At 44.9% G+C, this 21,825-nt stretch overlaps 1 pseudogene; it reads right to left on the bottom strand.

Annotated features, from left to right (window-relative positions):
• Positions 1-20,771: 20,771 nt before the first annotated feature.
• LOC142437221 (large ribosomal subunit protein P2 pseudogene) lies at positions 20,772-21,583 on the bottom strand (annotated as a pseudogene).
• Positions 21,584-21,825: the final 242 nt, after the last annotated feature.

Here is a 21,825-nt window from a genome sequence, read left to right as displayed (position 1 = left end):
ACGGAAGCAGCACACCAACATAGGTGACCATGAAGGACAGAGGAGACCAGGTCTCCAACATCAAAGGTGGGGTGGTGGTGAGAATCACATCACCGTGAAAGAGGGGGAGTGCATGATGGGGACCCAATGCCCACCTGTAGAGAGCTGAACACCCCTTCCAGAGGGGTAGTGAGGAGGAGATGGGCCACTCAGGGTTCAGTGTAACAACAATGAAACTCAAAACCTTCCTCTAGTTCCTGAACGCTTCCTCCCCTCCCAATCATCATGTCCCCAATCCTACCTTGCCTTGCAGACCTGGTTGTACCAGAGGATGTACAGCGGTGCAGTGGGGATCTGGAGGCACAGGGAATCTAGGACAGACGAACCCTTCAACACCAGCGGTGGGAGTGGCGACACCAGGAGGGAAGGGCATGTAGAAAGGGAGAACCGATCTCGGAGATCTATGTGTAACCTCCTCTCTGGGAGATTGGCAAGGGGGAGGCAAGTGAGGGGAGACGCCGGGGAGTGTAAGATAAGATATAATAATTATTTATAAACTATCAAGGGACCAGGGGTGGGATCGGGGAGGGAGGGGGATGGGGGGAAAAAAGGGAAACCGAGCTGATTCCAGGAACCCAAGTGGAAGGTGAATTATGAGAGTGACGAGTGCAACGAATGTATAAGGGTGCTTTGCTCAATTGATGTATGTACAGATTGTGATAAGAGCCTTATGAGCCCCAATAAAAAGATTTTTTAAAAAAAGAAAATGATTAGGGCAGGGAATGTACGGATGTGCTTTATACAGTTGATGTATGTATATGTATATGTGTGGATTGTGATAAGAGTTGTGTGAGTCCCTAATAAAATGTAAATAAATACATAAATAAAAAGAAAAGAAAACATCCCAACCCAGTGCTGCCCAAGCCCACAAGTCCAACATTAACCCATATGTCCAACACCGATCCAGAAAGTCCTCCTCCCTCTCACAAAGCAGACGCATGACAGCGACTACAGGAGGAAAGCCTAGACAGTGAATGTGTAAGCATCTCAGCGCTGGCAGGGGTCTCCACACAGCTGCTCCAGCACCCAGGGCTGCATCGGGGCAGGTCCATGGGGCTTCTCCTTGGGGATGTCTTGCAGGAAGTCAGCCTGGCCTGCTGAAGCTGGGATCTGGTAAGGCAGCTGCACCCTGGCCCGACCATCACAAAGCAAGAGACCCGAGAACTCAAAAGGTGAGGTTCACCAACCCATTTATTCCCTGCCCTTCAATTAATCCCACATGTGTTCATCAGCCAGGTTGGCACAATAAACTAACTAACTCAATCTGTATATACACGTGAGGAAGGTCGAAAAATTCATGAAGAAATGGAACGTAAAGGTCCCACACCCTCTACAAATCCCCCTTGTATAGACAGGGAGAGAAGGCAAGCTGTGTTCGTTCATTGACTTTTAAGCATTGGCTCGCACATTTCTAGGGCTAGCAAGTTTGGAATCTGTAGTGCAGGCCAGCAGGCTAGAAACGCAGGGAGGATTGCCTTGTTACAGCCCAAGGCCGCCTTCCTTCCTTCCTTCCTCTGTTGGAAACCTCGGTTTTTGCTTAAGACCTTCCATGGATGGGATGAGGCCCATCGAATAACTGAGTTGAATGGCTTTCCCTTACCCTCAACAGCTCATCAGTGGTCCTCCCAGCTACCACAGACGTGCACCGCAACATCTGCACCAATTGGCAAAAACAAAACAACAAAAAACGTTATTTAGCCTAGTGGATGCACACAGTTAACCATCACCCCATGCAAACAGGTCAAGTGGGCGGGGGGAGCTGGGCACCCCTTCTACAGGGAGCAATTGCTCATCTCCAGCCACTGGTGGCCCTGGGCCATGGGCCAGCGCCACTGTGGCTTCTGACTTTTTTTAAAGCGGAAGGTCCAGATTCATGCGTGCTGGTGCTTCGTGTCAGCCAATTTTTCCAGGTTAACCTATAGTAACAGCCCACAAGGGCTTAAGGAGGTTCATTTCTGTCCGTGTTTTGGGTCTGTAGCTATGACTCTGCTCTGCTTGGTGTGCCATCTCGTTGCAGGCCCCAGGACAACAAGAAGAACCCCATCCGTGGCCCGCCTTGGGCCCCATCTAAGCTCCTGCACCAATGTGGCATAGATCCCTTCTGCTCAGTCCCTTAGCCAGAGCAAGTCCCGTGCCCCTCCCACATGGACACTGGGAGGATAGGCTGAGGGGTCACTGGGGAGGAGAATACAAGCTGCCACATTCCCTGTCTTTCTGTTTTGGCAGCTGAATTCGTCATCAATGCTGGTCAGGGATAAACAGAGCACATGGGGACCACAGGTCACCAATTTCAACCTGTAATTCAAAGAGTCAGAGGAGGAATGAACAATGTGGCTTCTTTCCCTAAAATACACACGCTGCCTCAGAATCCCAGTAGCCCTAGGTGTGGCTCTTGAGTTGACTGCAACGCAGGCTGTGAGTCAGAGCAGACCTTTGCTCCATATGGGTTTCAAGGGGTGATTCTTATAAAAGAAGTAGCTTGTCAGGCCTTTCTTCTGAGACACCTCAGGCTACACTCAAACCTCCGCCAACCTTTTGGTAAGCAGCCGAGAGCATGAGCCCTTGGTACCAAATGGGAAACCTTAAAATCGATACTGGCTCCTAGTCATCCCTGCTTCCTGTTGTGAGTGCTTGTAAATTCCCTTTGAAACAATTAATTCATGAACTCATAATCTAGGTTGTTTGCCTTCTGTAGTTTCCAGATCTCACCTTCTTCTTAGTTTGGCATTCAGGGCAGCATGGGCTCAGGCCTTGCCTTAGCCTTTGAGTCCTTCAAAGGCTCCTGACAGGAACTCAGAAAGTACACTTGCAAGATCTCTGAGTGCCCAAGAGTCAACTTGGCTCCACTTCAAACAGCAGGAAGCTCTTCTATATTTCCTTAGTTGTTTTTTTCAACAGGTGTGTCTTGGATGAAACTGGACTCTACTATTTATTTTGAAAACCATTAATAAGTAGACTGAAGAAACTGGAGCCTGTGGTGGTGCTGATGGGTGACACCCCAAAACCCACACCATCGACCCCCACTCATAGTGACCCTCCAATAGGACAGATGAGGAGGCCTCTTGGGGTGGGTCTCCAAGATTGTAACTCTTCATCAAAGCAGAAAGCCTCATCTTTCTCTGGAGGAGCAGCAGGTAGGTTCGAACAGTTGACCTTCCAGTGAACAACCCAACTCGTAACCCACTCTGCTGCCAGAGCTTTCATTCAGAAGGTTAGAAAGTTAGAGTCTACCCACAGCTGGCTTGGAAGAAAGCCTGGTCATGTATGTTGAAGAAGATCAGCTACTCAACTCCCTAGAGCAGAGTTCTTTGGTTTTTTTGTGTGTGTTTTTTTTAAGTTTTATTGGCATCTACTTCACACACCATGCAATCTAAGCAGTCGATCCTATTGAGAAGAGTTGTGTGCTCATCACCACAGTCCATGTCAGAACCTTTTCTTCTCATACTCACTGCTGTCAGCTCTCCGGTGCCTACATGCTTCCCTGCCAGTCCCCTAGGCCATCAACAAATCAATCCAGTTACTGTCTCGATAAATATACCTATCCTAGATTTATTTAGAGAAAATCGTGCAAAACACAAACCGGAAGCAAACCAAAAATGACAACCCTACCACACCGGGGCGGGAAGCACGAAGGGCGTGCATCAGGGTAGCAAGGGGCGCAAAGCAACGAAGGCCCCAGTGGAGGGGTCCAAAAACAGACTTTGGGGTGTGGCGCCGCATCAGACTCAACTGAAAAAAGAAAACACTCATTAAGAGCAACAAACAGGCCTGGAACTAATTACAGGCTTTTATTTTTTGTTGTTTTGTTTTACTTGTGTGCTTATTATTGTTTTGGCATGTCTATCCACAAAAGATAGACATGATTAAACAATATGGAAGAGAAAACAACTGGACCGACAGTTCCGGATGAGATACGGGAGAGGAGGGGGAGGTGCCAACAAACCCAGGGACAAGGGAACAACAAGTGATCTAAAACCGATGGTGAGAAGGGCCTAGGATGCCGGGGGGAGGGGGGTGGCCTGATCAAGGGCAATGTAGCCAAAAGGAATTACTGAAACCCGAATGAAGGCAGAACATGATCGTGGCACAAGAGGAAAGAAAAATGAAATAGAGGAAACAACTAGGAGGAAAAGGACATTATAGAGGTCTAAATACAAGCATGTGCATATATAAATATATTTTTATATTATGACAGGGAAGTAGATCTATGTACATATATTTGAGTGTTAAGTATTAAAGTAGCAGACAGACATTGGACCTCTACTCAACTACTCCCTCAACACTTTATTCCAATAACCTGGCATTCTATGATGCTCACCTTCCTGTGCATAAGCAAATGCAGTGAAGAAAGCTGATGGTGCCTGGCTATCAAAAGATATAGCGTCTGGAGTCTTAAAGACTTGAAGGTAAACAAGTGGCCATCTAGTTGAGAAGCAACAAAGCCCACATGGAAGAAGCACACCAGCCTGCGTGATCATGAGGTGTCGATGGGGTTGGGTATCAGGCATCAAAGATTCAGAACAAAAAATCATATCGATGTGAATAAGGGGGAGGGCCTACTAGAGACCCAAAGCCTTTCGGTAGACAAATGGACATCCCCTCACAGAAGGATCGCAAGGAAGAGACGTGCCAGGCAGGGTGCAGTACAGCACCATTGAAACATACAACTTTCCTCTAGTTCCTAAATGCTACCCCCTCCACTATCATGATCCCAATTCTACCTTACAAATCCAGCTAGACCAGAGCATGTACACTGGTATAGACAAGAGCTCAAAACACAGGGAATCCAGGACAGATAAACCCTTCAGGACCAATCATGAAAATAGCGATACCAGGAGGGGAAAGGGAAAGTGGGGGGAGAACGAGGGAATTGATCACAATGATCTACCTATAACCCCCTCCCTGGGGGATAAACAACAGAAAAGTGGGTGAAGGGAGACAGCAGTTGGTGTTAAGACATGAAAAAAATAATTTATAAATTATCAAGTGTTCATGAGGGAGGTAGGGAGGAAAACAAATGAGCTGATACCAGGGGCTCAAGTAGAAAATGTTTTGAAAATGATGATGGCAACATATGTACGAGTGTGTTTGACATGATGGATGGATTGTGATATGAGCTGTAAGAGCCCCCAATAAAATAACATAAAAAGATGACAATGATGGCAACTAGATAAAACAGAGAAAGACCTCCATAAAAAATAAAGCAGAAAAGATTAAACACTGAAACCACTTCAGAATCGGTCAAAGGGGAGATAAATGATAAGGTACTATTTTTGAACCTGAGTGCATTTGCCATCACCGACTACGCAGTGATCCACGGCGTTCTCTGAGACGCAGGGACCCTGTGAGCAGGACTCCACTCCCTCCCCTCAACCGCAGCAGGTGGTCTGAAGAAGGTGCCTTTCCAACGAAGACTGGACTTCACCGCAACACTTCAGCAGACCCACTGTGGGAGGTCATTTTGTCCCCTACACGGGAACCAGGTACTCGATTTAGAGCAAATAGGTTGTTATTATTCATCATCATGCCTTAACCGTCTTGATCTGAACGATAAATGTTTCGTCCATTTTCTGAGTGTAGATTTTGTAGATGGTCAAGCCAGAGCTAAGCTTCCACAATGGCCTTGCTCTCAGAGTAGGGGAGCAATATTTCTTAACTCGGTCTGAGTTTCGGGAGCTGCAGTGTTTGCTTATGCTTGCAGAGCTGGGAGTATTTCTGCCTGAGCAGTTGTTTGTAGAAGCCGAAAGCCCATGGGGCTGCGGGAAGGACAGGCAGGCATAGTATCTGCCTCTCGTTGGAACAGAAACTCAAAGGGAGCCAAGGAAGCTCAGAGCAGTGTTACTCAGGCTGGACGCTGTCTGCTTTCGCCTGCCCTACTGGAAGACTGAATATGCTCTGGGGACACTGTTTGTTGGTCATTGAAGGTCAGGACCACTAAGAGTGAGGCTACATCTCCCGAGATACGTAGTCTCCCTTTGTCGATTTCCAGAGAGGAACAGACACTGGATAAGGCATGAGTTCAGGGGGGTGGGCTGAGGACTTCTGCCTCTCCCCAGGACATGAGTGGGTTGGGGCTGGGTTTCCTGACAGACCAGGACTGCTTGGAATGTATGTGCTGATGTAAGCCACGCTGAGGCAGGACGGGAGCCTTGTAGAGAGACAGGGAAATTTGTGTGCAGAATAGGGTACTGGGCCAAACAGGAAGCCCCAAGTCACCTGCCCAAGAGCCTGTGATGTGGGGCTGTCCTTTCTCAACAAAGGGATCGCTTTCTTCTTCATCTACTGACCAGAGCCTAGTGGTATAAGAGTTAAGTGCTAGACTGCTAGCCAAAAATGTGGGTGACTCTAACCTACTCAGCAGCTTCCTGGGATCAAGACATTGGGAAAATCTGTGGAGAAGATCTGCTTGTCACTGAGTCAACATCCACTCACCTAACAACCGTACCCAGCAGAAATGTAGGCTAAACTGACCGTGCACACCGAACGCTTTCATGGAGCGCTTTCCTATTTTGTCAGCGCAGCACGTTTGCTTCCCAAGAAGGCATCTATCTTCTCCTTGTGCCTGCCCAAGAGGTGTGTGTGCGTGCATGCGTGTGTGTGTGTGTGTGTGTGTGTGTGTGTGTGTGAGAGATAGAGAGAGAGAGAGAGAGAGAGAGAGAGAGAGAGAGAGAGAGAGAGGAGAGGAGTTTGTGGATGTGTGGTACTTTGTACAAAAATCCAGTTGCTGTCAAGCCCATTCCGACTCCTGGCGACCCCAGTGCAGCAGAGCAGAACTGTACCCCCAGAGGGTTGTCAAAGCTGGTTTCCAAAATGCCACCATGTGTGTTTGAACTGCCAACCTTCCTGCTAAGCAACCCAGCAGATCAAATGTCTGTGCCACCACCCAGTGACTCCCCTGTACCCAGCATTGCTCCTACCCTTTCCGCTGTGAAGATCAGTCTTCTTGGTGAGACACTGGAAGTGCAATATGGTTTGAGGGGCTGTACTTTCTGGCTCTCGTCGGTTAGCAAAACACGATTAGCCCCAAGCAGCCTCTTTCCTCTCGAGCTGTCTTCTCATTCAGAGTCTCTGGTCACTCATGGACTCCCACCTCGGCCTTCTCCAAATGCTGTGGAAACCTGCTCTTCAAGAAGATTCCTGGCCCTCACTGGCCAGCCCTGGGGAGCAGCGACTTTGCCTGGCCCTCTCCTCCCAAGGGCCCTGTCACTCTGCTTCTCTGGAGCAGGAGGCCCAGTTCGGGCCCAGGAAATGCTTTTTCTCAATTCCCCCATTAAATTATGAAAGACGAAACTGTCGGTGCCCGGAGATGGATCAGACCCTCTGTGTCTTGCAGCACAGGCGCTCCGGCAATCACCAGCTGGCACTGTCAGGAGTGCCACAAGAAGGCCTGCTCGGTGCCTGGGGACCCCGAGGGCAGAGCCACCCGCCTGTGGACCAGCAGGAGTCAATGCGACAGCTCAGCGGCAGACAACCGTCTGGCGACATCTCGCGTGAGCTTTTCTGTCTGCATATTCTCAACCGACTGCTTCATCTATGCACACCCTCGCTGACCCACTTCTGCCTTCGCCCCGAACCTGTGTGTGTCTGCTCTGAGGACCCGCCCTCTGGATGGTCTCTCTCAGCTTCACTCGTTTCTGCCTGAGATGGACCCTGAGCTTCTACGAGTCTGGAGTCGATGCAGTTTGCAGCTCCTTCCTGCTGTCAGACATGCCAATGCCCAGATGCCGGTGCCACCCCCATCAGCAGGTTGCTGCTTCCTGGCTCTGTACCCCTGCTCCCTGTACCCCTGCTCCCAGAGAGCTGGACTGGCCCTCTGCCCCAGCCAAGTGTATGACACTGAGTGGGGATTGTGTCGCCATGGTCTTTATCTCCCTGCACAGCCTTCAGAACCTCCCTCTCTCTGCTTACCTGCTCCGTTACTCTCTCCACTCTCACGGCCTTGTCTCACCAGGTCCTCCTGCACTCCCTGCCCTGCGGGTCTGGGCCTTGAACACTCCAAGTTCTCCTTGCCCACTGGCCCGGCCTGACCCCACCCACCAAGCCTCAGAGAACCCAGCACAGCCACTTCTTTGCCTGAGTCAAAGTCTCAAGGTCACTGTCTTCGCTGCCGTCCTCCCTACCCCCGCAGTGCAGATTCCCAAGACTGCGCATTTTATTCTCTCTAGTTATGCTGTCCCCATGAATTATGGGGCATTTTCTCCTTTGTTGCTGTTATTTTCGCTTCTTCTATTTTGTCAAGCCCTATAATTTTGCTGCCTTCACTGGCACATTGTTTAGGATATTTTTTTTGTCATTGTTGGTGTTGTAAAAAAAAAGACCCAAATTCAGCAACCAACAAGTTCAGGCAACTGGGGATCATCTGTAGACACGTGAAACCAAAACAAATGGGGCAGGAGCAGGGCTGGGCATCCGTGAGGTCTGATGTCCAGGACACTCTCGACTCAGCCATCTTCTCTGCTCATTATAGGGCGGCTGTGTGTCCCTCTTCCCTTTCAAGGCTAGAACCAGGGGCGCCAACCAGGCGTCTTTGTTCCCTGCTTTGTGATCAGACTAGAAAGGCTTGCTTCTCAGTTCAAAAAAAGAAAACCTTGAAAAAAACGGGTGAGTTCCCTGTGTGCTTGGGTCCTTCTGAGGCCCCAGGCAAGATTGAAGAAAGCTGTATCTTCCTCACTGGGAGACAGCTCATCTGGGACCCAAACAGAAACCAAACCAACTGCCATCAAGTCGATTCTGAGCCCTAGCACCCCTGTTCCACGTTTCCCAAGTTCAGTCAGTTCTCCTCCCACAGACGTCCACCGAGTCTCCAGTGCCATCCTCAGTGACCCAAAATAACTCAAGCACACCCTGGCCTTTCATCGCAACTATGAGTGGACACTGGTCATGGAGAGAATGACCAGGACTAGCAAAATCGTTTTCCAAGCTTCAAAGGCAGTAGAACCCCCATTGTTTCTCAGAGAACATAGTTGTCCGAGCTCCCAGTATCTACAACAGATCGAAGCGGACATGCTTTCTCACACCCTGTAGGTGAAGGAGAATGTAGCACCGGGATTGGAGGAAGGCTATGAACAACCTCTGGTATGCAGATGGCACACCTTGCTTGCCCAAAGTGGGCAGGACTTGAAGTCCTTGCTGATGAAGGTCAAAGATTGCAGCCTTCAGTGTGGATCAGAACTCAGTGCAAAGAAAACCAAAATCCTCACAACTGGACCAGTGGGTGACATGATCAATGGAGAGAAGATTGATGTTGTCAAGGATTTCATCTTGCTTGGATCCACATCCAGTGCTCATGGAAGCAGCAGTCAAGAGATCAAAGAATGCATTGCCTTGGCTAAATCTGCAGCCCAAGATCTCTTTAAAGCATTGAAAAGCAAGGATGTCACTTTGAGGACTAAGGTGCACCTGACCCAAGCTATCTATTTCTTTTCAGTCACCTCATATGCCTATGAAAGCTAAACGCTGAATAAGGAAGACCAGAGAATTGGTGCATTTGAGGTACTGTGCTGGAGAAGAGGATTGAACGTACCATGGACTGCCAAAAGAACAGGTCCGTCTTGGAAGCAGTACAGCTAAGGATGCTCCTTAGACTCAAGAGTGGCAAGACTTCATTTCATGTACTTTAGACGTACGTCATCAGGAGAGATCAGCCCCTGGGAAAGGACATGATGCTTGGTAAAGGAAAGGGCCAATAGAAAAGAAGTAGACAGTTGAAGAAATGAATTGACACCGTGGCCCCAACGAGGGACCCAAACATAGCGATGGTGAGGGTGGCACAGGACCCAGCAGTGCTTCCTTGTGTTGGTCATGGTGTTGCTGTGAGTTGGGACCAACTGACCGGCATCCAACAACGACGACGATGATGAAGCAATGATTACACAGAAGGGAGCAGTTACACTTTCTTTAAATGTGTGCGCGTGGACAGCCTAATCTGAATATATGTGCTAGATTCCAAGGGCAGTCACTCGTTCCAACTGCAAATGCGCATCCCAGGGGCGACAAGCTAATATTTACTAAAAGGAAAAAGAAATCATCATATTCTACATGACTCCTCACTAGGATCATCTGCAGTCATCATCAGAGACTGCACCACAGGGCACCGTGCACCACAGTGGATTTTAGGAGAGCTTTTCAATGGTCAAATGAGTGGTGATTAAGATGTCAGGATTGATGGAGGTCCTGTTGAGATGTTCTTTACTCTGGTAGGGACTGAATGCCAGAATCCCCTATCTGTACCCGATTCCTACGCACGCTCCTGTAGACACTGACTCAAAGAGCTCTTATTAGCTTGTTTCCATTAGATGGTTAGCAGAAATCTGTCCCTAGATATGCATATGATTGTATTTGTTTCAAATAAACCTCCTGTGCAGAGGTCCAGTCAGACCACCAAGAAGCTTACAGAACAGTGTGCAATATTGTTTTCCTCCCTGCTTGATAAACACATGCTTGTTATATGAGGTGGACTTTAGGCAGGATTTAATCTGATACTTTGTTGTAACCTGGTAGCAAGCTTATGAAGAGGAAGATCCAATATCCTTCCCTACCTAAGACTGGGTCCAAATTCTCTGGAGTCCAAAACTTATATGATTTTAAGGACCTCCTCTGAGAAAGAAGAATGAAAAATGACAAGTATAAAAGTAAGTCCAAAGATGACTAGTTATATGGAATTATAAAAGAATAATAAATCTCCAAGTTAAAAGATGTCAAGAATTTGTAGAGTACCATATGTTTCTGTTACTTAATTATTGATCTTATTCTGCAATGTTTTTCTTACCATTTTTGGCTACACGTTCTTTACATTTTTTAAAATTGTGAATTAGATTAAGGTTTACAGAGCATGTCATCAGTTTCTTATTCTTTGAGAAGCTTTTCATGTGACAACTATTGATATATTTTCTATGGAGAGAAAAAAATGAGACTTCTGCCCTTCCTCTAACTCAATTGATCAAAAATTTTTGTATTATTAATTTTTAAATTCATCAAATAGGCAGCCTAACATATGTTTGCTATGCAGCTCCATGGGTTTGTGCTCAACAGACAGGAATTGTGGTAAATCCTATTTTACACAATCTCTTTTTAAAAGGAATAGAGGGATAGAATGTTTATAATTGTATATACTGCATACACAGCATATTTGTAACAGGCTAGAACTTTCTTTCCTAGGTGTTGATAAGAACTGAATCTTCTGCTTACAATTTTCTGTATTGATTGGCAGATTTTCCACCGACTGGCTTTTGGCTTTATATATTTGCTTCTTCCTCTCCCCCACATAATGAGAACAACCACGATCAGGGGCCATCAAGGGCCTGCTATTGGATAGAGCAGAACTCCCCTTAGGGTTTCTGAGGCTATAAATCTTTATGGAGTAAAAAGCCTCATCGTTCTCCCGCAGAGCTACGGGGAGGTTCAAACTGCTGACCTTGTGGTTAGCAGCCCAGTGCTCAGTCCAGGACTCCTTCCAGTGCCATAGACGGGTTCATAACCCAGTAGACTTCCTAGTCCTCTATCTCCCGCTCACGGCAGTGGGTATGTTTCCTGAGTGAGTGGTGGGCGTATTCCTACACCAGGTCAGCTAGGAGTAAATTAACCATATCTGTTGTCCCACTTGACTCAAACTAAATGTATCACTGAGTGAACTTCCCCTTAGCCAGAGAGCAAAAACATCTCCAGCTACTCTAGCAAAGCCTGATTTGAGGAGCATTTGATGGAGAGGCTGTTCTCATAGAGTGAAAAGACAGAGCACCTTTCTGATTGTGGTTCCAATATCTGACCTTTACAACATTTATAAAAATAACTACCATAGTCTGAGAGCCAGCCCCAATCCCAGTTACATGGACAGCCGGCCCTCCCCCAGAAGAATTTACTTCAGAGGCCAGCATGTACAGATGTAAATTTATTTGTAAATTATGATGGGGAAATAGATCTATGTGCATATATTTATAGGTTTAGTATTAAGGTAGCAGATGGACATTGGGCCTCCACTCAAGTACTCCCTCAATACAAGAACACTTTGTTCTAGTAAACTTGCATTCTATGATGCTCATCGTTCCGACGCAATTGTTAAAGACAAACGTGAGCATAAGCAAATGTGGCGAAGAAAGCTGATAGTGTGCAGCTATCAAAAGATATAGCGTCTGGGGTCTTAAAGGCTTGAAGGTAAACAAGCGGTCATTTAGCTCAGAAGCAACAAAGCCCACATAGAAGAAGCACACCGGCCTGTGTGATCATGAGCTGCCGAAGGGATCAGGTATCGGCATCAAAGAACAAAAATATATCATTGTGAATGAGGGGGAGTGTGGAGTGGAGACCCAAAGCCTATCTGTAGGCAACTGGACATCCCCTTACAGAAGGGTCCGAGAAGAAGACAAACTAGTCAGGGTACAGGGTAGCAATAATGAAACATACAACTTTCCTCTAGTTCTTAAATGCTTCCTGTCCCCCTCCCTACTATCATGATCGCAATCTATCTTACAAATCCGGCTAGACCGGAGGATGTACACTGGTACAGCTAGGAACTGGAAACACAGGGAATCCATGAGATATGAACCCTTCAGGACAAGTGGTGAGAGTGGTGATACTGGGAGGGTGGAAGGAAGGTGGGGTAGAAAGGGCAAACTGATTACTATGATCTACATATAATACCCACAACAGAAAAGTGGGTGAAGGGAGACATCAGATAGTGTAAGACATGACAAAATAATCATAATTTATAAATCATCAAGGGTTCATGAGGGAAGGGAGGGTGGGAAGGGAGGGGGGAAATGAGGAGCTGATACCAAGGGCTCAAGCGGAAAGCAAACGTTTTGAAAATGATGATGGCAACAAATGGACGAATGGGCTTGACACGATGAATGCATATGTGGATTGTGATAAGAGTCATATGAGCCCCCAATAAATGATTTAAAAAATAGCTACCACATGAACAGATTGCGAGACTTCTTCCCAGGACTTTGGGAGAGAAATTCCAATCAAACCCACAGCTCTTGAGCCAGTTCTGGCTCTGTTGTTGTTGTTGTTGTTCAGGTCCTTGGGTCAGTTCCAACTCATCTCCGCCCTATGTACAACAGAACAAACCACTGCCCGGGCCCGAACCATCCTCCGAGTCGTTCTTATGCTTGTGGCTATCGATGAAGCTGCCACGTCAGTTCATCTTGGCAAAGGCCTTCCTCTTTTTGCTACCCCTCAACTTCACCAAGCAGGGACTGGTCTCGCCTGGTGGCCTTATAAAGGATGTCTGGGGCTTTTAAATATTTATAAGAGCAGACAGCCTCAGTGTGTTCTCAAGGAGCGGCTGGTGGGTTTGAACCACTGACCTTGTGGTTAATCGTCTAATACTTACCAAACAGTGCCACAAGGCTCCCATACATTAGAATAGATGGTATGCAAATGATATTTCTGATACTTTACCTTCATTTGTTACATGTCACTTTGCCTCTGCGCAAATCCTTACTATTAGCTAACTGACAACAGTCAACTTGGCTTAGGTGGATTTGCAACAACAAAAAAACCCGCGGTGGGGCCCTGGTCTTTTACTTCAGTGTGTTTTCCTGATCAGGATGCAGAGAAAAGAAATCTAAGCAAAGGATGACTGTACCCTGCTAAGCCACTGAAAAATGGTACTGTATTTCAAGTGCACATCCAACATTTATCTGTGAGGATATGGAAATATCCATTCTGTGTTAGAAAGGACATTTCAGAATATTTAAAAATGTAAACCATACAGGATCTTCCATGACCACAATGTAATAAAATTAGAAATGTATTTTTTAAATTCTGTAAACTCCCCAAATCATTTGAAAGTAAGCAACACATTATTAAATTGTCCACAGTCAAATTTTAAAATATTGGAGCATTTTATAAGATATGTTGAATTACAAGATAATAAAACTATATGTGGGAGTGTGTATATATACATAGGTTTTTTTTATTTTAATGCAACATTCATGTGTCATACTATGGTGACTTGCATCCTGTTGTTATGATCTTGGAACCTATGCCACTGGGATTCAAATACCAGCAGGGTTATCCTTGAAGAACAGGTTCAGCAGAGTGTCCAGACAACAAAGAAACTACACAGAAGGACTGGGTTGTCCACTCCTGAGGGATTCGTAATTCAAAGTCTTACTAAGAGCAGTAGAGCATTGTCCGCTACAGGCCCGGAAGGTGAGCCCCTCAGGTGGGAAGACCCTCAAAAGTCAACTGGCGAGGAGCAACTCCTTGAAGCAGAGTTGACTGGAGGAATGACGTGGAGGAAGTAAGGCTTTGTGGACCTTCGTCTGCTAATGGGGCATGACTCAAAGAGGAAAGAAACCACTTCAAACACTCCCAAAAAACTGGAGGTGGAATAGATAGAGAAATGTACAAAATATGAACCTAGGAAAATTGAAAGTCATCAAAAGTGAAGAGAAATGAAATGCATTAAGATCAATATCTCAAGCATTAGTCAAATTAAATGGGCTAGGATTGGCCGTTTTGAGTCAGACAATCACATGGTTCAAGAATGCAAATTCCAGGGAAATGCTTTCACATTCATCATCAAAAGCGCATCTCGGGCTCTATCTTGAACAACAATGGATCTGGGCTAGGAGAGCTAGGATAAGATCAATACGCCTAAAAGAGTGCAGTAAATACAACTATTATTTGAATGTACCCATCAACCACTAAAGCTAGTGATGAAGAAATTTACAAATTCTACCAACTCCTGCAGTCTGCCATTGATCAAACACGCTTTCAAGATGCATTGATAATTATTGGCAATTGGAATGCAAAAGTTGAAAGCAAAGAAGAAAGGACAATAGTTAGAAAATATGGCCTTGGTGATAGAAACAAAGCTGGAGAGTCAAAGTAGACAGGTGCAAGACCAATGACTTCATTGCAAATACCCCTTTCAACAAGTAAATACGTGGTCTTCACCACATGGAATATAAAGGTCTGCAAAGGGGTACCCCCCCCCAAAATGGAAAAATCTCCACTGGGCAGAGCTTTCAAAGTCCACATTTTTCCTGCCAGTCGAGCACAGAGCAACTCACTGAGGTCGTGCACCCAGTGGCATTGCCTGGGAAGGCTCACTGGTCACAGTGAATGTTTTTCTTGAAAGCAGTTTCAATCAAACCCCTTTTTTTGGTGATGGCCGATTTAAGAGAACGGTGTGCAGCTGTGAAATTTTGTTTCCTGCTCAGGAAAAATATCACAGAAACTGTTGTGATGTGAACACAACCTACAAGGACAGAACTATGGGGAAAACTCAAGTGTATGAGTAGTTTTCTTATTTCAAAAAAGGTGAAATATCGATTGATGGCAAACTTCATTCTGGGTGTCCGTCAACTCCCTGAACGGATGAAAATGTTGATTCATAGTGCATTTGGAGTTCATTCCACCAGGTCAGACTGTTAATCAAGCTTTCTACTTAGAGGTTCTGAAAAGTGTGGGACAGGGTGGGACAAAAAAAGGCCTGATTTGTAACAGATGGGGGATTGGTTTTGCCACACAACAATGCACCTACTCATGCAGTCATGTCAGTGCTCCAGTTTTTGGCAAAAACCATCATGCCATTCTTCCCCATGCACATTACTCACCCGACTGGCTGTGTGTGGTTTCTTTTTGTTTCTGAAAATGAAGAGGGACATGAAAGGACAGATATTTGGGGACATAGAAGACGTAAAGAGAAAAAAAGAGGGAGGTGCTATCAGCCATCCAATCAGAGGAGTTTTAAAAATGTTTCCAAGAATGGAATATCAGATTTGACAAAGTATTAAGTGCAATAAAGAGAACTTTGAAGGTGATGAGGTTATTTTGTAAAAAATAAAAATAAATAAATACAGAGCTTTGAAAAAAATCCACTTGGGGGGAGTACCCCCTTGTGTATCAGTACCCCCTTGTGTATCTGTATCAAATTGTCTATACCTGTAGGAAAAGATGATGGAGAAGCTTGATATCATCAGCCATAAACAAGCCAGGAGCTAACTGCAACACAGCTCACCAATTGTCCTTATGCAAGTTCAGGTGGAAGTTGAATAAAACCAAAACAAGTTCACAAAAGCCAAACCACAACCTTAAATAACTCCCACTTGAATTTAAAGAGCAACTGAAGAGCAGATTTCGCCATTGAGCACTTATGCATTGCGCACCTGTTGACTTGTGCAATGTCATCCAGAACATCGTACGTGAAAACAGCAAAAGATGATTTAAAAGACGGGAAAGGAAAAAAAAAAACCTAAGGTAGATATCAGAAAAGACGACTAACTTGGTGTTATAAAGCAAGAGAACGTAGAGTAACTGGAGCAAACGGAAGAAATGAGAAATGAGATGTGAGAGTGGAACAGAGCACTTAAAGGGAAACTTAAGAAGAAAAAGTAAAGTATAATGAAATGTGCAAAGACCTTGATAGAGAAAGCCAAAAAGGAAGACGGGCTGAAGGAACAAAACAAATCAAGCTGCAGTATTGAAAGATTCAATGCAGAATGACGTGGATGCACCGAAAGAATCACTATATCAAAAAGAATTGGTAACTACTCAACCATCTCAAGAAGTAGCATATGATTCAGAAAGAAAAGATTACAAGCTACATTGAAGGCATTGTCAAAAACAAGGATCCAGGAATTGACAGAATGTCAATTGAACTGTTTCAACAAGCTGATGGAAAGCTGGAAGAACTCATTAGTGTATGCCTGGACAGCTGCATGGTCAACTGACTCTGGATGGATCTTGACTGAAAACAGAGAACAAGAGAAAATGTTTATTTGGTGTTTTATTGACTATGCAGAGGCATTCAACTGTGGGGCTCATAACCAACTGTGGGTAGCATGAAGGGGAATGAGAATTCCAGAACACCCCATTGTGCGCGTGCGGAGGCTGTACATGGACCAAGAAGCAAGTCGTTCATACAGAACAAGGGAACACTGCATGGTTTGTAAGCAGGAAATTGAGGGTCAGGGTTGTGTTCTTTCATGGAAATGAATCGGTCTGTATAGCGAATGAATACTCTGAGAAGTTAGACTATATGAAGAAGAATGTAAGCTCAGGATTGGAGGAAGTCTTATTAACAAAGTACGATGTGCCGATGACACAAGTTTGCTCACTGAAAGCAAGAAAGACTTGAAGCACTTGCTGATGAAAAGCAAAGACTTCAGCCGTCAGTGTGGATCCCAGCTCCATGTGAAGGAAACAAAACTCCTCACCAGTGGACCAACAGACGACATTGTGATGAATGAAGAAACGAATGCCTTTCTCAAGGATTTCATCACCCTTGCCCTCAAGAAATCAGACAACTTCTTGCAATGGGTAAATCTGCTGCAGAGGCCTCTTCTCAATGTTGAAGAACCAGGGTGTCACTTTTAGGACCCAGGGGTATGTGACCTAAGCCCATTTTCAGTCACCTCATATGCGTCAGAAAGTTGAACACTGAATAAGGAAGACCAGGGAAGAATCGGTGCATTTCAATGACGGTGTTGGTGAAGAACCTTGGCCGTGTCATGGACTTCCAGAAGAACAAACAGATTCATCTTGGTAAAAGGACAGCCGGAATGTTCCTAGAATTGAGGGTAAGGAGACTCTATCTCATGTCCTTTAGACATGTTATGAGAAGTCTGTCCTAGACAACGGACATGATCCATGACAAAGTAGACAGCTGGGGGGAAGGGGAAGATGATCAAGGAGATGGGATGCAGTGGCCGTACCACTGGGCTCAGACATAACCCACATTGTGAAGATGGTGCGCTCAGACATAACCCACATTGTGAAGATGGTGCGGTGTTTAATCCTGTTGTACGTAGGACTGCCCTGAGTCATAACTAGCTGGATGGCACCTAACAACAACAACAACAAGCATGTACATTAAGAAACTAAGAAAAAAAAGAGAGGGGATTAAACCTCAAGTAAGCTGAAGGGAGGAATTGACAAAAGAGTAGAAATCAATGAAAATAAAACACAAAACAGTAAAGAAAACTCATAAACCTAAAAGTTCATCCTTTCAAATATCAATCAAATAAATAGACACAAAAACAGGTATCAGAGACAAAAGAGATGGCATAACACTTAAAAGAAAAATAAAGGAAAACACGAATCACTTAGAGGAATGCTGGTGGCATAGCAGTTAGAAACTGAATTGCTAATTTGCCAGGTCGACAGTTCAAAAACCACCAGCTGCTTCTGGGGAGAAAGATGAGGCTTTCTACTCCCATAAAGAATTGCAATCTCAAAAACCCACAGGAGCAGTTCTACCATGTCCTGTAGGGTCACTGGGAGTCAGAATGAACTTTGTGGCAGGGAGTGAGTGATGAATCACTTTATGTCCAGACATTTGACAGCCTTGCTGCAATGGACAGCTCCTTCAAAATACATGTAACGAAGACACACACAATTCGAAATAGGACATCTGACTGCTTATGTATTTATTAAAGAAATATCCTCCATAATTTAAAACCTTCTGCCAAAGAAAGCAGACTCAATGGCTTTAATAAATAAATCTGATCAAACATTAAAGAAAGAAATTTAAAATGACTTTTTCAGAAAGTAGAAGCAAAGGAAGCGTTTCTCAACTCATTTTATGAGGTAATCATTACTCTGATATCAAAACCAAACAAAAGATATTAAAAGAAACGATAGTTATGGATGAATATCCCTAAAGTTGCAAAAATATTAAGCAAATTATTAACAAATAGAATCCAGCAATATAGTAAAATGATAATACAGCATTACTAAATAGGATGTATGCCAGGAATACAACCTTTATTTAACATTTGAAAATCAATCCATTTAATTTACCACATTAACAGAATAAAGGGAAAATATATGGTCAGCAAAAGCATTTGACACAATTCAATCTTGAGCCATGATTAAAACTCAGAAAATGAGAAATAATAGAAAACTACTTCAAAGGGCATCCGAACTAACATTATTTTTAAACCTGAAGACTCGATGTGTTCTAACCAAGATTGAGATCAGGGCAAGAATGTTTGCTTCCTTCCCTGCTCGGCAACATTGAACTGGGGGTTCCGGTCAGTGAAATAGCACGGAGGTGAGGGAATGTCAGACAGATTGAGCAAACACGAGCTAAATTGTTTTTATTCCGTGAAACATAATCGTATGCCTAAAACATCTTAACAAATCAGCAAAATGATACTGCATTAATAAGAGAGTTTAGAAAGATGCGGCACTCAATTTAAAAAAAAAATTCACTGCTATTAAGTCGATTCAATTTACAGCAACCGCATAGGTGTAGCACACAAAGCCAATATACGAAGTCAGTGGTATTTCCGTATCCTAGCAGGAAATAAGCCAAATGTAAAATTCTATATAATGTCATTTAATATAGCATCAAAAGGCATAAAATATCTACAAATGAACTTAACCAAATATGTACAGGATCTGGACACTGGAAAGCATGGAATGCAGTTGAAATAAATAAAGTCCAAAGAAATGGAGTGATATACCATGTTCATGAATTGGAAGACGCGATTATTTTTAAGATGTCTATTATGTCCAAATTGATGCATAGATTCAAGAGGATCTCATCCCAATCCCATTCCCAGCCCCCCCTTCTTTTTGATAATAGTTGTCTTGTTGAAGCTAAAATATATGCAAAATATACGAAAATGAAAGAATCTGTTAGTGTCAGCAATGTTGAAAAAGAAGTAAAACGTTGGAAGATGGAGTTAAAGGACCTGAATTCAAGACAGCCAATTGTTAATTAAAATGTCTACGGCTTCTCCTGATATGCTAACAGAACTGTGCAGACACAACAGAGAGCAGCCATATGGTCACAAAGCCTAACATGTTTACTACCCGGCCTGTTACTGAAAAAGTTTGACAGCCCTATGGTATTTGTAGGTAAGACACACTGCTACGTATTCAGTACAATGTATCAGAATGCAGATAAATGAAAGTATTTAGAAATAATATTTCATGCTTGCTAATTTATTTTAAATTGTTGAATGATGGTACTTTCTAAATAATATATTACTGGCAATATTCTTCACAACTGCTCACCATGGCATGGTTGATAACTGCTTCTATTAGAATTAAATTTGTATAACACGTAAATATGTAAAGGCAGTGTGATACTATTAGATCCGCTGTCTAAATGAAGAAGCTGGCTGTCGCATGCATCTATTAGATGATCCTGGTATAACAGAGGGCTGCTTAGAAGAAGCAGACCAATGAAACAATGGGATAAATAGGTACATACCAGGGATACAATTAAAATAGACAATAAAGGCAAAAAATACTGGTTTTTTTTTTCTTTTTGAGACTTCTGAGTCTGAGTTACTAGAGGTCACTGCCTTGGAGACGGTGGGGGAAATGTGAAGAACTGTTTAGGAATTGGGAGTAGAAATGTAATGAGCTCAATTTGCAATTTCTTACAGCAGTGCTTTTCAAATTAATGAATTCAGAAATTGCCTCATTCTTTTGTAAAAATGTAGATTCGGCTTCAGCAATGCTGGAACAGGGCCCAAGATTGTGCATTTCCAACAGGCTTCCGGATGATTTCTGACACCTCGAGTTCAGGGACTACACTTTGAGTAACAATGTGTTCAGAGTGATTCGTGGGAATCCAATGCAGATGGTTCTGGAAGATGGGACAAGGGGCCTATTAAACCAAAGCAAGGCCAACCCCACTGCCAACTCATAATTACCCTACAGAACAGAGTCGAACTGCTCCCTAGGATTTCCAATATTGTCCATCTTCCCCACCCCCCACCATATACGTGAAAGAAAGCTTTATTTGCAGGGCGGGGTTGTTAGTCAAACAAGCCAAAGCCCAGGTGGTCGTCCTCCTCCTCTCAGACTCCCTCCTCCTGCTCTTTCTGCTCTGCAGGTGGGGCGGAGCCCAGGACTGCCACGGCGTCGCCCGCAGGCACACAGACGCGCTTGCCAATCCCCTGGGCAGTCTGCAGTGGTCTCCGGTCCCAAGCTCCTTGATGACCTTGTTGAGTCGGTCGTCCTCGCCGCTGTCCAGTGTCTTCTTGCTGTCCTTGGCGCTGGGAGACGCATTGCCCCCAGAGCAGCCAGCAGGGGACAAGCCTCACGCGGTGACCGCAGCGGTGTCTGGGAGGGAAGACAAGGAAGGCTTCTGCACAAGGGGCGGGATTCTGTACATCTTGATGGGACAGATAGCCTTTTCTTTCATCCACAGGACCATGATGGGTTTAAACCGCTAACCTTGTGGTTAGCCGTTCAGCAGGTTCCATTGTGCCACCAGAATCCCCCTTCGTGCCTGATACTCATTTGGGAGGAAAGAGCCAAGCCCCTTGATATTCTATAGAGGCAAAAGTTGAGGGGCACTGGTCAGATTCCCACTCTCCGAGAGAGAGAGAGAGAGAGAGAGAGAGAGAGAGAGAGAGAGAGAGAGAGAGAGAGAGAGAGAGAGAGAGAGAGAGAGACCAGAATTCCATTCCTGAGGACACCACAGAGAGCCCTTTGTTCCGCTTTGCATGAAGCCCCCATGCCACAGGCTTGCAAGCAGAAAAACAGAGACAATGGATAGACCATGAGAGCTCTCAGAGATAAAGGAGAGCCAGGCATGCTTAGCAGCATTGAACCTATGGCACATTGACCCTCAAGGTCATGGCTTTCAACATGCATTGTGCTTATCACACCATCTCCCCGGCTACTTTTCATTACTTATTTGTTTTATTTTTCCAGCCATCTCGTGGCTATGAGAAACAGTTATTGAACTTTCTCTCCAAGGCTTCCCTAGCTCACGCTCGTCTGCTGGCCCAGGCTACACCAGCTACGGTTCTTCCCTGGCATTGTGCAAGTGGAGACTGGGACCAGCAGGCAGTCTCTCTAGGG

This window comes from Tenrec ecaudatus, chromosome 1 (genome assembly GCF_050624435.1).
Source record: "Tenrec ecaudatus isolate mTenEca1 chromosome 1, mTenEca1.hap1, whole genome shotgun sequence".
Lineage (NCBI taxonomy): Eukaryota > Metazoa > Chordata > Mammalia > Afrosoricida > Tenrecidae > Tenrec > Tenrec ecaudatus.
The sequence above is the reverse complement of the archived record's forward strand: the minus strand, read 5'-3'. Positions and strand labels throughout refer to the sequence as shown.